Source organism: Mesoplodon mirus, assembly GCF_964341445.2.
Source record: "Mesoplodon mirus genome assembly, contig: HAP1_SCAFFOLD_330, whole genome shotgun sequence".
In the NCBI taxonomy this organism is placed as follows: domain Eukaryota; kingdom Metazoa; phylum Chordata; class Mammalia; order Artiodactyla; family Ziphiidae; genus Mesoplodon; species Mesoplodon mirus.
In genome coordinates, this window is record NW_028295610.1 from 635,060 (window position 1) to 650,244 (window position 15,185).

General features: G+C 45.4%; 1 long non-coding RNA gene across 1 annotated transcript; it reads right to left on the minus strand.

Annotated features, from left to right (window-relative positions):
* LOC309797351 lies at positions 1-1,881 on the minus strand. The gene is made up of 3 exons (XR_014292605.1): positions 1,523-1,881; positions 815-880; positions 1-69 (listed from the first exon to the last, which is right to left on the minus strand). It is a non-coding gene; the product is annotated as an uncharacterized lncRNA (long non-coding RNA).
* Between the last annotated feature and the right edge of the window lie 13,304 nt (positions 1,882-15,185).

Sequence of the window (15,185 nt, forward strand, 5' to 3'; positions counted from 1 at the left end):
CTTTTTTTCTCCCTCATTTCTGCTGAGTCTTTCCCTTCCTAATGCAGTGAGCTCACAGTGCCTAGCTGACTGGATGAGGAAAAAAAAATCCAGGGAGCAAAGAGAAATAATAAAAGAATATATCAGTTAATTTTTCATAGTGTTATCCAACTACATATTTTTAAAATTTTGGAATAATATTAGGAAACATCTCTTTATAAAAAACTGAATTATTGGGCTTCCCTGGTGGAGCGGTAGTTAAGAATATGCCTGCGAATGCAGGGGACATGGGTTCGAGCCCTGGCCTGGGAAGATCCCACGTGCCACGGAGTAACTAAGCCCGCGCGCCACAACTACTGAGCCTGCACTCTAGAGCCCGTTTGCCACATCAACCGAGCCCACGTGCCACGACTACGGAAGCCTGCGTGCCTAGAGCCCATGCTCCGCAACAAGAGAAGCCACTGCAATGAGAAGCCTGTGCACCGCAGCCAAGAGGAGCCCCGGCTCACTGCAACTAGAGAACGCCCGCTAGCAGCAACAAAGACCCAATGCAGCCCAAAATAAATTAATTAATTTTAAAAAATTGAATTAGTTTCAAGGGTACAGTGTATAAAAGTACAATAAAAGCCCCCCTTCATAACCCCCCAACCCCACTCTCAAGATGGAATAGATATGCTGTGATACAATTTATAGTCGTAGTACTACTACTCCTCCCACCGCATCCGAAATCCTCTGAGCCAGGTGCAGCAGCTTAATTTCACAATGCTAGGACCCGCCACAAGACAGATGATAATCCCTTCGGACATTTCTAAGAGCGGCACCAGGGGAACAGTACCTGGGAAATGCCACTGACAGCTCAGAGTATCCATGGCATTTCTAGAGCCTCGGCACTGCTCACGCTCTGGGAATGAAAGTCCAAAAAGCACATCGGAGAATGTTCATAGTTGTAAACAAGCTCCAACTTTGAAACACAATCTACATAGAACCACATATACAAGCCTGCACAATGGATGAAGCCAAGGTCTCCTCCATGATTTCCCTTCTGACCACCTTATTGTCTCCTCAACCATAAAAGGTGAACTTGAAACTCAGGACCTTGCCTTGTCGCCAGAAACATCCAAGCTTGGATCAGTCTTTCTAAGACCAGATACTTGCTCTCTGAACTATTAGAGACTTGTCACATACACAGAAGTAGAACAGGATTATTTCTATCTACCTGGGGACCTGGAGTCTTTCACATTGCTCCTGTTAAAACTCTCAGAACACCAAAACTTTACCTACAAAGGGTTCAAGCTATGACACTCCCAATTTCCACAAATCTCCTCAGCTCTTGTGAGTCACATGCAGCCAATTCCAGGAATTGGAAACATGGTTGTGAGGATGAAACTGACTTTGGGGCTCCCCTTGGATATGGTCTTCCAGACTTACCAAAAGGCCATTAAGAGGAAGGTTTACCCCACCTCAGGGAAACCCGAGGCAGTACTTGCAGTCAAGGGCTGGCCATGGCTTCTGAGCTACATCCAAAAAGAATTTCATACTGTACCTGGATCTGCTGAAGCCATTTCTGACTGTCCGAGAGCCAGCATGTGCCGCTCCTCAACTGCCTCCATTGTGGATCATCAGTAGGGCTGTCAGATTTAGTAAATAAAAGTACAGGATACCCATTTAAACTTGAACTTCACATGAATAATAAGTCATTATTTTTAGTATAAGTAGATCCTATGAACTATTTGGGGCATACTTATCTTAAAAATATACTTGTTGTTTTTCTGACATTCATATTTAACTAAACAGCCTATATTTTATCTGTCAACCCTACCCTTCAGAAATGATGGAGGCTCATAGAGATCCAGGAGACGCCTCAGCGCCTCCTCAGCTTTTATTTCTACATCCTGGACAGCGAGCACGCACTTTCCACTCCCAGTCATTGGCTAGAATGGAGGATATTCTCTGTTTTAGAGCTTTTTCTACTTGTCATTGTTATTATCTTCCTTACTTTAAAGAGATGTTTGTTTTTTCCCAAACTTAATAGATCATCCAAAAGTATTTCAAAGTTCATTAGGCAAGGGAAAAAACAACATGGTTCTGAAAAGTGAAGGAAACCGCCTGGTGTTTAGTCAAGAAGTAGTAGGGAGATTGAAAAAGCCAAACTTAATAAGCAAATCTCTCCAAGGGTATTTTCAGAGCTTGATACCCTCCCACACCCTGAAAATATTATTACATCAAGAATGTAGAACTGCTAACCAAATGTAAGGCTCCCATATGATTCTATCAAACTGAGGATGCTTCTTTACTAAGCAGTGAGCACACTTACTGCCCCAGGGACCTTGGCAGTTGCAACGTAGGGCTCTTCCCTTTGGGATGGAAACAGCAAGTTTTCCTGTGGTCTACACACTGGCCCCCAAAATACTACACTCCCAATACTTGTCAACTTTAAGTATTTTTCTACATATCTCCATTTTTCTGTTACTATTTGGACTACATCCTAGACTTGACACTACGTAAATTGCATTCAAGAAGCTATTTTTAAAAGTTGGTAAGAAACCTTAAATCTATAGCTTGCAGTCCCTGGCTTACTTTCATCCAGGTGCATAAGGGTTTTCAAAAGTAGTCAGGTTAGTTACCCCATATCACAGCCCCACGCTTGTGTCACAGATATAAAAATGGAACATGCTATTTAAGGTTTTATTTGCCAAATCATCAAGCCTCCCAGACAGAGGCAATAGAGCAAAATGATTACAGAGGCATGGATTTTGATTTGCTCCAGTGTCTTGGGCAAGTCACTTGGCCTCTGTATTTATTTGTACTTATCTGCACTTATCTGTCACTTGGGGGTCATAATTGTACCTGGTCCATGGGTTCGTTGTACCAATGATCTGTAAGGTAGTTACAAGAAACCGAGACAGAGTAAGCACTCCACAGACATTGGCTATTAGCTATTGGAAATAGTTCTCCGTGAAACAGATGACTTTATCAGTGGATGACACGGTGGGAGACAGTGAATCACAGAATCACAGCATGTTGAAAGTGACCTAGTTCACACTCTTATGTGAAAAGAAGAAAAGTGTGCATGGGTAGAAAATGTCTGAAACTTTACCTAACAAATAGTTCATCATGTTAGCATGGAGGATTAGAATAAATCAGGAAAGGAGGAAAGAAAAATTTGAGTGTCATTCAATTTCTCTATCATTTGTGTTTCTACACTGAGACTCTGAATACACTGGAAGTGCAAATTTTTTTAATGTGGCGGGATAAATGTTTTCAAGTTTTCCTGATCCATCCGTATTATTATCTCAGAATTGCTGGCAGTTCTTGCCATCTTCGGATCTACACCCATGTGAGTCAGTGGGCCATTCTGGACGGAGGAGATAATAGAGCAGAAGTGAAGTGAGAGGAAAGGAGAGAAAAGATTTTCTCTTTTCTCTTCAAAGAGGAAAGGTCTTTGGAATGGGAACAACTCACAACCAAACTTTGGGGAAAGGATGTGATGGAAAATGAGACAAACATCCTACCCCTGTGATGAGAAGGATTCCCTGGGCTGGATGGAGGGAGGTCACAGGTGGCTGGACAAGGAAACCAACTAGGGAGAAACACACACAAGTGCAGGGCAAACACCCTGAGGCCACTCAGCCTGACTCCATGCAAACATGTGTCCAGCAGCCAGCCCTTCACCTGTGGCTCCCCAGCAAGACAGGTACCTCGGGGTTGCCAACTCATTCTGAGTCCATTATGCCTGGCAATTCATAAACCGCTGTCTAACGTGTGAGGAATAAACTCTCAATGTTTATGAGGAAACTGGGGAAGGAGATTGAAAGGTTACTTAAATGGAAAAAAAAGAAGTTCAGGAAGGCAGGATGGTAGAGAGACAAGAAAAAGACCTTAAAAAATAGAAAGGATTTGTCAAAGAAGAGAAAGAAAAAGAAAAGATTCCAAATGGGTTAACCTGCGGCTAGGAAGTTAAGGAAGATTATTGATGGGTGAAGACTATGGAATAAAGTGAATACAATTTATCAGAAGTTGCTGAGACTATGGTAAGAAGCATGATTATCAAATTATGAATTGGCTGCAATGGCATTCTAGGGGGGCACTAGGAAGGGGAAGCAAATGTTCATGAGATGACAGTAGCAGGTGGAAAGTTGTTTCAGGGGAAGACCAGTCTTGCAGAGGGTGTATCAGAGGAGGGCAAGTGTGAGCAAGCAAGGAAATACTAAGTGTATACAGTTCCTTCACTGAGTGCACCCAGCCCCGCGGTCTGCCTTGAGAACAAGCAGGACTTCAGGTACTGGAGCTACATTTCAGTCATCAGGACTTGAGAAGACACCCTTAACTCAGGTCTTCTCTTCAAACTCCATCTTTCCTTCTTAACCTTCATTTGGCCTCTTCCCTTACCCTCAAGCTGTGGACTGAGGCCACAGAGCAAGATGGGTCACTAGTGTCCTCCATCCCACCGAGACTGTGGTTCACATCAGTGGAGTACCAAAGGCAATAACCAAGTAACAGACACAAGAGTGTATGAAGAAGAAGAGATTCTGATAAGGCTTTCTGTGACAGTGTGGGCCAAGTCGGCTCTATATGGCTAGTATCACGTGAATTATGAGCAGCCTTAGGGGAGAAGTCCTCAGAAGGCAGAGCCTGGCTCTCTAGAGGCTCTGCGTGCTCACAGCCCACTCCAAGACCTCAGTTACAGCTTCGGCCCCCAATATCTCTCCCTCTGCCTGCTCACAGTTTTTGAAGTCTCCTTTCCTCCACATTTCTCTTGAGAGGTGGAGGAGGAAGATGAGCTTCAGGCCAGCTCAGACTCCCCTGGGATCCCAGCAGGATGCCTATCATTAACCTCCCACCTTCTAGGAAGCTCCTAAGATCTTCACATTTGGGGCAGTTCTCATTTCAGCTGTGCTTCAAATTGCTGGCTGGAGACGGCCTGTTGGAAGGTGGCTAAAAGCAAGTAGCAATCCTTCGGGCAGCCTGGCCCTTCTCGACTGTCAGACATCTTCAGGGATATTCTAGGAAATATTGTTTGTTCTAGAGAAGGGAGGGAAACAATCCAATTGTCCAATAATGCTTGAATGGAAAATAAATGATGCTATATGCATGTGATCAAATAATATCAAACAGTCAAAAATCAAAGACCTAGATCTATATGGATTCACGTGGATAAATCTTGAAAACATAATATTGATTGAAAGAAAATAAGATAAAGAATGTTAGATTGTGATAACAGGTATGTAAGTATTTAAATATTTAAATCAATTCAACATATTGCTTCTATATAGAGAGATGCAAGAAAATAAACTTTATCCAAAGAACACATTATTTACATTTAATATGCTCATTTATCTAGGAGACCCAAAAGAACCCACAGATAAACTAGCGGGAACTAATAAGACGGTTCAACAAGGCACACACATACAAGATCAATAAATTTTAAAACTCAATCAGGCTCCTCTACACTGGCGATAACAAATTAGAAACTGTAAAAGAAAATAAGAAAAAAAGAAGATCTAAAAATTGTCACAAGAGCCATATAAATTATTTAGAGCTAAGCATACATAGAAGGCAATATAACTAACAAACTGAGTACGAACAGTTAAACTCCGCCCAACCCAAGGTTAGGAAAAGACTGTTGTTACTTTATGAGAACAGACCCTCTTCTTAAGGAGCAGATCAGTAAGTGAGAGTGAATCAAAGAAACACAGCATTTGAAAAGTCAGCTAGTCCAAGCCTCTTGATCGCACATACAGAAGCTGAAGCCCAGATAGGTTGAGTTACTTGCTAAAGGGCCCAATGTCTTGACTCAAGGACTAGCATTTTTCACTCAGTCGCAAGACACAATCAAATGCAGTACCTTGGAAAGAGATGGGGAAAAAATGAAGAAATCAAGTATATAGTTCCTCATCTTTAAGTACAGAAATAGCCATGACAAAATTACACGTATTGAGGGAAAATTGAAGTGCAGAGTTTAAAATGTCAATAATCCAGTGGGAAACTGGAGACCATTTAAAATATTCATATTAAATCTCTCTAGAAAAGACTTTAAAAGATCTCCAATCAAAATGTGAATTTTATAATAGACATGGTATGATACAATTTATAATAAATAAGTTATGAACCTTTCCCTTTCACGGGAAAGGTTCAGCTGGGAAAAAGGAATTGTTCTTGAAAATGGGGCCTGTGCTACTGCAGACACTGTGCTCAACCTAGGTCCACCGAATGCTCTGATGTCAGCACTGAGGTCACAGAATTCCACTGTGTGCCTGGCAACCTTGCAAACATAACAGCGCTGGTGAGCACTAGGCAGTACTGCTGGTTCACTAAGTGGTACAAGTTTTTCAGCCATTTAGGAGACTTGACCATTTTTATTTGTATTGAATCATTTCAACGGATTGCCCAAGAGCCAAGAAGGGCCAACCTGTAGGGAAGAGGAGGAGTTGGACATCTCTTGAGGCATCTTCTAAGGGAGACTTCTAGTTGGTACGATGGAACGGCGACAAAAGAGGAAACATCTGGAAAATGAAGAGTCCCAGGAAACTGCCGAGAACGGAGGAGGTATGTGGGGGGCAACTTGTCTGGGGCACATGGGTTTCTGCCAAACTGAACCTTCTCTAGGAAGCGGGGGACTGAGAACGTGTCACCTGTGAAGCAGGGAGCGAGAGACCTTGTCTCACTGATGCTGCCGTATCTATCCGGAGGTCCCCTTTGGTGTGAGACGGCACAGAACGGCCAGATGCCCCCTGGGAGATGGGAGGTCAGCTCCGCTGGTCTGAGGACTCTCTCCTAGCGCAGCCAGGCCTGGAGCTTTGTCGGACTCACAGCAGGCTGCATCCTGCTTGCACAGACCTAGAGGTGCAGCTTTTCTCAGTCCCCGTTTTCTCTCTTATTCTCTTGGATCTTTCCCTGGGGTCATGAGGTGGGGGATGTGAAGGATGCAAGGATGCTGAGAGAGACCCATGAGTTGCTTGGCCTCTTTTACCAAAGTGGAAAGAGAAGCCCCATGAGTTGAAGGCCCTGTTGAAAATATCTTGACAAGTGGAATGTACTTTGAAAGAAGATTGTTTGTCTAGGGATGGTGTCATATTGAAAGCAAGGAGGATTTATTCCTTCAACAGGAAGAATTTCCCAAAGGAGATCAAGGGAAGGGAAGGGTTTTCCAGAGACTGAGACCACGTGAGCGGGGGTGAGAAATGTCCTCAGGGTCCTGTGGGGAGCTGAGAGCCACCGGCCACGTGGTGCCTGCGTGCATTAAATGTAGGCGAGTAGCTTGCCCTGGGGGAGGGGTTGTCACCCCAGAGCTCCAGCTAGAGGCCTCTGCCCCAGATTAGAGCCCAGTAGCTCCTACCAGGCCCAGGGCCCTGGAGACTGTAGGATGGGCCCTGGGAATGGAGCTCTACACAGCAGGCAGATTTCCAGGCAGTGGCTGGGACAGGCTGGGGAAGGCAATGACTGCACCTGACCATTCAGAATATTTTGATCTATGTTCCTGTGTGTTTGTGTGTGTGTGTGTGTCTGTGTGTGTGTGTGTGGTAGTGCAGAGAAGAGCGAGATGAATGGGGTTAGAGTGCTTACCAGATATAAAGTCTGCATGGTAAAGTTCTTGTCACCCTGCCTGGACCTGGCTGACACTCGGTGTACGTAAGAGTGTATACAGAATTCTTGTTAGGGGTGTTTTATGAGACAGTAACTCATACACCCATGTACACTCTGATGCAGCAAAAATATCACACACCCCACATATAACTTCCTTAGTAAACCACACACAGCACATGGAGGTATATACACGGATCCCTCCTGTACTACGTTCTCATACAACCCACCTGTATCACAATCCTCTCCTCCAACACCAAACGCTGGAGATGAGATATGTATATAGACACACACACTATATATATAGGACACACACACACACACACACACACACTATATATACATGTATCTCCTCAACTCTTGCACAAACACAGCTAACTTCAGCCATCGCTAAACACCTCTGTAAGATCCAGTCACGTGTCATACACACCACACTTGTAACACATTCTTGAGTAATGCCAGACCCGCTTTGTACAAACCACAGTAAACCACAGTCTCAGTAACCCATGTCAGGATTGCCAGAGAAAATATGGGCTATCCAGTTCAATTTGAATTCCAGATAAACAACAAGTAATTTTTCAGTATCCGTATGTCCCACATATTGTATGGGCCCTACTTACACTAAAACTAAGTCAGGCCAAATACTGCATGGGAATACTTACACTAAAAAATTATTCTGGGTTTATCTGAAACTGAAATTTAACTGGGTGCCTTGTATTCTTGTTCGCTAAGTCTGGCAACCCTTATATACTTACCACCAGCTGGTGTATTATATAGTTATTGTAGTTTTGTTTAGTGTGTGTCTTCCCCTACTAGAATGTGCAGCGTTACCAAAGACTACAACAATGGAAGAGTGCCGGATACACAGGAGTAGCTGCTTACTGAATCTTGGTGAATGAATGAATGAACATGCACCATAAATACAAGCCACACCATGTAATGAGGAAAAGTTACATGTCCCAGAATTCCTGACTTGTGAACAGAAACCATGCACACCAAGGCCACAGACACAGATAGACACGTCTGCACTGTGCTCCCCATGCCAACCCCACACTTACCACAGACTTAACTGATACACATCACTCACTCTTCCCACACACTCACAGTCACCACCGAGGCCTACATTACCAACTAGACAGTGAGAGAATAAGTATTGATTGGAATTAAATCCTGGAGGATCCACTGGGAACCACACTCTCAACTGTGTGTATTCACTGCACCTGACACGTGTCACACACTCAGTAAATATTTGTGGACAGAGGACTGATGAACCCACCCTGAGCCTTTCATTCCTCCCTCAGGAATCTCGAATTCACGAGAGGATCCCCCTCGGCTTGGATCCACTGTGGTGGCCCAAGGCTGCAGCCCAGGGGCAGGGGAAATATCCTCTGCCTCTAAATACTTCTTCTGTACTTCTACTCTGTGCAAGCTCAGCTACACCGGTAAGGGCGCGGGGCTCCTCAGGTGAGGGGGTGCTTGGCTGTGAGGCAGGAGGCACACAGATCACAGGGAGGCTGAGAGGAAATCCAGGGTCATCAGAGGTGATGAGGGTTCTGTGGAGGAGCCTGGGCAGGATGGCTGAGCTGTTCCGAGGGCATGGATGCCAGCTGAATCTGGGTGTCTGTGTGTGAATACTGCTACTACCATGGTGGGGAAGTCAAGGAGCAGGGGCCGGAAAGGTCTGGGCTTGAGGTGGAGGGAAGAGGGACCAGATTAAGCATCTTCAGAGGAAAATATAGGCTTTGTCTTTGCCTTTGCTTCCAGAGAAGGACAGAGTTCTGCATCATACACCTCCAGCCTGAGAGCAGGACCATCCAGCTCAGGTCCACACAGCTCACACATACACGCGCCCTCCAGGCACAGCCCTTCTCAGTGCACATCAACCCCAAGCACGTGCTCCACAGTACTCTCCTGCACCACAGCCCCATTCCACAAGGAATGCACCACCGATATTCCCAAACTCACACTCCTCGTCGTACACGCATCCAGCCGCATCCCTCACATACTACAGCCCTCACCACCATACTCCACACCCCTGTATACAGACACCGCTCCAGTATCCCCCCCCCACGCACATGAAAAGCCCACAGATGACACCAGATACACCACTCCGTCCTACGGCCAACAGACACCAAGCTCACGACATAGCTATGTCGTGCCAATGTCCCTCTCTCGTCTACCACACCTGCTCCCTCAGCTTCCGGCATGGCCCATGCATGTTATTATGATTTTCATTTCCTTTTTCAGGAATCCGGAGATTTCATCGAGACACTGCCCAGCCTAGACCACCCCTAGCCCAGGATCAGGAAGAAGGAGAGACCGCTTCCCCATCACACTGTGTCTCCTCCTCACCCTCTTCACCCTGTAAGAACTATCTGCACCCAGACAAAGAGGAAAGGGGCATGAAAATATACTCCATGCAGGTACAAGTGAACAAGGGTGTCGCTGTCTCCTGGAAGACAAAGAAACCCTTGGAGTTGCCTGAAAAGCAGCTGACGATAGAAGAAGTGACCCTTCCTGAGGATGTGTGTGCAGTAGCCACTGACCCCTCTTCTGATGTGTCCACCGAAAGCCTCCTGTCTGACAGTGAGCCCACTGGGGAGGAGAAAGAGTATGAGGAAAGGGCAGAGCCAGGCAGCCCATCAGGGCCACCTGCCGTCGAGGAGAGACCCAGCGCCAAGACAGCGGACTGGATGCTGACCATGGAGACCGGCTTCAGGTGCATGGCCTGCTGCCGGGTCTTCCCCACCTTGGAGATCCTCCAGCAGCACGTGAAGTTCAGTGTCCTGCAGGGCTTCAGCTGCCGTGTCTTTCATCTCAACATGGCCCAGTGGATGGGCAATGTGGAATCCGAGAGCACGCATGAGGAGGAGGACGAGGAGGAGGAGGAGGAGAACGAGGAGGAGGAGGAGGAGGAGGAGGATGAAGAGAAGCAAGAAGAAAAGGAGAATGAGGGAGAGCAGCCCACGGGGGAAGGCCCCAGCCCAAAGAGACCCCGCAGGCAGGGTCTTTTCTCTCCTTTGAGTTCCAAACAGCAACTGAGATTCATGGGACAGAAGATCCTGGAAGACGGTGTGGCCGTCCCTTGGAAGAGGTAAGGCTTGAGGCTGGCAGTCTTCTGAGCCTATGTCACGAGGGCCCAGAGGAGTCTAAGGGAAGGGGCCGCACACATGTGCTGGTTGACCTAATGGCTCTGCAGTTGCATCAAATGGGACACACCCAGCACTAACAAAGGCATTGACCTCTGTTGACGTAAACAAGAAGGTGGAGCCTTTTCCTAGGAGTTTTCTCAGGGTCTGCACGATGGACCTCAACTCTTAGAGGACGTACTGCCAGCAGCTCCTTCTCGGCAGAGAGAGCCAGGAGTGGTCTCAAGAGAGGACAGGGGCCCTTGCAGGACCAGAACTTTGAGGTCTGAGAGCCTTGGGCCTGAGCCGAGATCTCACCCTGACCACTGGACCTAGCCTTCTGTGACAAAGGGGAATAGGAAAGAGAGTCACGTGGAAACGAGGTCCCCCGAGATATGGAAATGTTCCAGAACCTTCGTGGCGTGGTAGTTGATCTGGAGCCAAGCTCACTGTGGTGTGTGTGGCTCTGAGCATTAAGGCAATGCTGGAGGGTAACCCTGACCAGCAGAGCTTGGAGTGCTTCTTGTCTCTTCCTGTTCTACCTCATTTGCTTTATCCCTTCCAGGGAGAAGAAAGGACCCTCGGGAGAGTAGCAGACAGAATGCCGTGGTCTGAAGGAGGATGAAGGGACCGGCACTCAGTCTAACATCATATGACAATAGAAGCGTCCTATGCAATAAAGGGCATTTTCCAAACCTTTCCTGGAGCTTTGATTTAATGACATTTTTCTATCTATGCATCTATCTGTCAGCTACATCTGTATCTTTCAAGGTTTGTGAACAAGCTTTCACATAAGCACTAGAGACGTCCGCCTGCATTTTCCAGAAGAGGCCTGCAAATTGCTGGGGACTCCTCACAAATAGGGAACGGCCAAAACCCCTGCCACACAGACTCTGCACGTGGCCCTGCTGACGTACTCCCACTCTCTCTCTGAATTTCCCAACGTCTGAGATGAGGGTGCTGGCTGGAGGCAATGATCACGTGCAGGCTGAATCTTCTCCAGATTCTGATTCTCTTCCTGGGCATATCGTCCTCAAGCACAGTTTCCATGTCCCTGGCCACACTGATCTCTCTCCTTCAGTCCTTCCCTCCCTCCCTCTCCTGCCTCCCAGTGCAGAGAATACTTTTTTGCATTTGAGACGACATTTAGTTTTTGTTCACAGAATTCTCACCTGTTTAACTGTAGCCTCCGTTGTGAACATTCCAAAGCTGAGAATTTTCTTTTTCTCTCCCTCATTTCTGCTGAGTCTTTACCTTCCTAATGCAGTGAGCTCACAGTGCCTAGCTGACTGGATGAGGAAAAAAAATCCAGGGAGCAAAGAGAAATAATAAAAGAATATATCAGTTAATTTTTCATAGTGTTATCCAACTACATATTTTTAAAATTTTGGAATAATATTAGGAATCTTCTCTTTATAAAAAACTGAATTATTGGGCTTCCCTGGTGGAGCAGTAGTTAAGAATATGCCTGTGAATGCAGGGGACGTGGGTTCGAGCCCTGGTCTGGGAAGATCCCACATGCCACGGAGTAACTAAGCCCGCAGGCCACAACTACAGACCCTGCGCTCTAGAGCCCGTGTGCCACATCAACCGAACCCATGTGCCACGACTACGGAAGCCTGCGTGCCTAGAGCCCATGGTCCACAACAAGAGAAGCCACTGCAATGAGAAGCCCGTGAACCACAGCCAAGAGGAGCCCCGGCTCACTGCAACTAGAGAACGCCCGCTAGCAGCAACAAAGACCCAATGCAGCCCAAAATAAATTAATTAATTTTAAAAAATTGAATTAGTCTCAAGGGTACAGTGTATAAAAGTACAATAAAAGCCCCCCTTCATAACCCCCCAACCCCACTCTCAAGATGGAATAGATATGCTGTGATACAATTTATAGTCGTAGTACTACTCCTCCTCCCACCACATCCGAAATCCTCTGAGCCAGGTGCAGCAGCTTCCTTTCACAATGCTAGGACCCGCCACAAGACAGATGATAATCCCTTTGGACATTTCAAGGAGCGGCACCAGGGGAACAGTACGTGGGAAATGCCACTGACAGCTCAGAATATCCATGGCATTTCTAGAGCCTCGGCACTGCTCACGCTCTGGGAATGAAGGTCCAAAAAGCACATCGGAGAATGTTCATAGTTGTAAACAAGCTCCACCTTTGAAACACAATTTACATAGAACCACATATACAAGCCTGCACAATGGATGAAGCCAAGGTCTCCTCCATGATTTCCCTTCTGACCACCTTATTGTCTCCTCAACCATAAAAGTGAACTTGAAACTCAGGACCTTGCCTTGTCACCAGAAACATCCAAGCTTGGATCAGTCTTTCTAAGACCAGATACTTGCTCTCTGAACTATTAGAGACTTGTCACATACACACAGGTAGAATTATTTCTCTCTACCTGGGGACCTGGAGTCTTTCACATTGCTCCTGTTAAAACTCTCACAACAGCAAAACTTTACCTACAAAGGGTTCAAGCTATGACACTCCCAATTTCCACAAACCTCCTCAGCTCTTGTGAGTCACATGCAGCCAATTCCAGGAATTGGAAACATGGTGGTGAGGATGAAACTGACCTTGGGGCTCCCCTTGGATATGGTCTTCCAGACTTACCAATAGGCCATTAAGAGGAAGGCTTACCCCACCTCAGGGAAACCCGAGGCAGTACTTGCAGTCAAGGGCTGGCCATGGCTTCTGAGCTACATCCAAAAAGAATTTCATACTGTACCTGGATCTGCTGAAGCCATTTCTGACTGTCCGAGAGCCAGCATGTACCGCTCCTCAACTGCTTCCATTGTGGATCATCAGTAGGGCTGTCAGATTTAGTAAATAAAAGTACAGGATACCCAGTTAAACTTGAACTTCACATGAATAATAAGTCATTATTTTTAGTATACGTAGATCCTATGAACTATTTGGGGCATCTTATCTTAAAAATATACTTGTTGTTTTTCTGACATTCATATTTAACTAAACAGCCTATATTTTATCTGTCAACACTACCCTTCAGAAATGATGGAGGCTCATAGAGATCCAGGAGACGCCTCAGTGCCTCCTCCGCTTTTATTTCTTCGTCCTGGACAGCCAGCACGCACCTTCCACTCCCAGTCATTGGCTAGAATGGAGGATATTCTCTGTTTTAGAGCTTTTTCTACTTGTCATTGTTATTATCTTCCTTATTTTAAAGAGATGTTTATTTTCTCCCAAACTTAATAGCTCATCCAAAAGTATTTCAAAGTTCATTAGACAAGGGAAAAACAACATGGTTCTGAAAAGTGAAGGAAACCGCCTGGTGTTTAGTCAAGAAGTAGTAGGGAGATTGAAAAAGCCAAACTTAATAAGCAAATCTCTCCAAGGGTATTTTCAGAGCTTGATATCCTCCCACACCCTGAAAATATTATTACATCAAGAATGTAGAACTGCTAACCAAATGTAAGGCTCCCATATGATTCTATCAAACTGAGGATGCTTCTTTACTAGGCAGTGAGCACACTTGCTGCCCCAGGGACCTTGGCAGTTGCAACGTAGGGCTCTTCCCTTTGGGAAGGAAACAGCAAGTTTTCCTGTGGTCTACACACTGGCCCCCAAAATACTACACTCCCAATACTTGTCAACTTTAAGTATTTTTCTACATATCTCCATTTTTCTGTTACTATTTGGACTACATCCTAGACTTGACACTACGTAAATTGCATTCAAGAAGCTATTTTTAAAAGTTGGTAGGAAACCTTAAATCTATAGCTTGCAGTCCCTGGCTTACTTTCATCCAGGTGCATAAGGGTTTTCAAAAGTAGTCAGGTTAGTTACCCCATATCACAGCCCCACGCTTGTGTCACAGATATAAAAATGGAACATGATATTTAAGGTTTTAGTTGCCAAATCATCAAGCCTCCCAGACAGAGGCAATAGAGCAAAATGCTTACAGAGGCATGGATTTTGATTTGCTCCAGTGTCTTGGGCAAGTCACTTGGCCTCTGTATGTATTTGTACTTATCTGCACTTATCTGTCACTTGGGGGTCATAATTGTACCTGGTCCATGGGTACGTTGTACAAATGATCTGTAAAGTACTTACAAGAAACCGACACAGAGTAAGCACTCCACAGACATTGGCTATTAGCTATTGGAAATAGTTCTCCGTGAAACAGATGACTTGATCAGTGGATGACTCGGTGGGAGACAGTGAATCACAGAATCACAGCATGTTGAAAGTGACCTAGTTCACACTCTTATGTGAAAAGAAGAAAAGTGTGCATGGGTAGAAAATGTCTGAAACTTTACCTAACAAATAGTTCATCATGTTAGCATGGAGGATTAGAATAAATCAGGAAAGGAGGAAAGAAAAACTTGAGTGTCATTCAATTTCTCTATCATTTGTGTTTCTACACTGAGACTCTGAATACATTGGAAGTGCAATTTTTTTTAATGTGGCGGGATAAAGGTTTTCAAGTTTTCCTGATCCATCCGTATTATTATCTCAGAATTGCTGGC